The sequence below is a fragment of the Monopterus albus genome, unplaced genomic scaffold (assembly GCF_001952655.1).
Source record: "Monopterus albus unplaced genomic scaffold, M_albus_1.0 scaffold1.1, whole genome shotgun sequence".
NCBI lineage: Eukaryota > Metazoa > Chordata > Actinopteri > Synbranchiformes > Synbranchidae > Monopterus > Monopterus albus.
Window position 1 is genome coordinate 728491 of NW_018127881.1, and position 1768 is coordinate 730258.

Genomic DNA, 1768 nt, shown 5'->3' on the forward strand with positions numbered 1-1768 from the left:
CTGAATACTTTCCGTACCCACTGTATTTAAAACTTTTGTTGTGACATTGTGGTCTTACAGTAGTCTTACTAAGCAACATGCTTAATAAACAAGTGAACAGATTCAGTTTCTACAGTAAAACACTGACTGTGTTCAAGAGTCTAGCAGCATTAAATCTGCTCCTTCATTTTTATTGTCAGAAAATGTCCAAATATCACTTCCTCTGGAGAATCACTTAACTTTTTTTCTGTCTTAAAAAGTGGATTATTTCAGTAAGTTAGTTTTGTATCTTACAGTACAATAAGTGCACTGGTATTACTGCAAGCATGGAACATATCAGTTATGTAAATAAAACATAAGATGATGAATAGTAGTGAACTATAAATGTAACACACACACACACACACACACACACAAATGCTGGGACCAGCAGTCTACAACTGTCTCTGGTTCAACTCCTATGGGACTGTTGCTAAATCTTCCCAAACCTTCTCTTCACATTTCTGATCGCTCTTTCTCTTGACAGTATCAAAAAAGCAAAGAAAGGTCAGTGAATAACTTTCTCAAAATGGTCTTAGCTCTAGCTTGAGTTCCATTACAACCACATGAGCCTAAATGAGTGAATTAATTAAAGCTCACTAATGTATAAAATCAGTAACTATTTCTATGTTACTGTAGTAACAACTGGTTTGACTGCACCTCAGAATTTTAAAGCATCACAGCACATTAATGTACATTACATGCACATTAAAGTAGACAGGTTCTCCAAATATTTAACCACTTTCATGGATAAGATGCACAATGTGCATTTTGATAAGATATAAAAATAGACTTTATTGCACTAAGGATACTAAAGAATTTTGGAATAACAGGGTAATTTACTGCCACAACTATCTGTCAGAGCCTTTCAAATTCATTTGCTGATTGAACAGGTTTGCAATATGGCCCTTTATAAAAGTGAGAAACAAATAGGCACTGTAACTGCTAAATTTATCTCACTATCACTGCATTAAACCTACATTTCATTAAGCTTTGATGGGACTTTTATGAAAACACTAAATACAAAATAAAGAATCCTTTAGACCCATTTTGAATGCCGGTGCTTTAAAGATAAATCTATGTAATAATGCTTTAAAGTAATAACCTTATCTGGCTCCCTTATTAGCATGAGCTATAGCAAATTAAATTTGAACAGGACGTTTTGCAGTATATTTGCTTGGACCATTTTAGCACACAGGACACATAGTAGCAGACTGGACACATTTCTGTGTACCTTATCTTACTTACCCAGTATGTCCCTTTTTAAAGCTGATCAATCTGTTCACAGACTGAATGGCTTTGGAGAAACTGTGTGTGTGTGTGTGTGTGTGTGTGTGTGTGTGTCTGTGTGTGTGGCTCAACACATGATGATCCTGAAATATTAATGAATGATCGCACAGTCCATTCTTAATGCCTAACAACAAGTGAAAACTGAGGTTTGAGTAGGCTGTAATGAGTCTGGTCAAGAGTAATTGTTATGTGGATGGACTAAGGGTTGAGACATCCACTCAAACAGGATTTTTACTTTTCCTCCTCCTCATGTCAGTAATTGGCTTATTACAGAGCCCAGTTAAGTCTTGGTTGCACACAAAAGTAGATAGGATTAACTCGCTCTCTACTTATACCTGACACTTAAATGCATAAAAAGTGTAAAGCTTGATAAAAAACATGACCATTTTTCCTACTTTTTGGAATTGTCAAGATAGTTCTAGGTATAATAAATGAAGATTTTAAAATAATCTGTTTGCAC